The sequence below is a fragment of the Haliaeetus leucocephalus genome, unplaced genomic scaffold, assembly GCF_000737465.1.
Source record: "Haliaeetus leucocephalus isolate CR32 unplaced genomic scaffold, Haliaeetus_leucocephalus-4.0 Scaffold309, whole genome shotgun sequence".
In the NCBI taxonomy this organism is placed as follows: Eukaryota; Metazoa; Chordata; class Aves; order Accipitriformes; family Accipitridae; genus Haliaeetus; species Haliaeetus leucocephalus.
The window spans coordinates 8,084-8,334 of record NW_010972745.1 but is presented as its reverse complement, the minus strand read 5'-3'; positions in this window follow the sequence as shown (position 1 = coordinate 8,334).

Sequence of the window (251 nt, the reverse complement as noted above, 5' to 3'; positions counted from 1 at the left end):
CATTCCTTGCACACCCATGGGTCCCCTTGCACACCCCAGTGCACACCCATCAGACCTTGCACACCCATGGGTCCCCTTGCACACCCCAGTGCACACCCATCAGACCTTGCACACTCATGGGTCCCCTTACACACCCAGGTGCACACCTAGCATCCCTTGCACACCCCTGGATCCCCTCGCACGCCCTCGTGCACGCCCAGTGGGTCTCCCACGCACCCAGGACCCCTCGCCCCCCCGCCCCGTCGCACGCC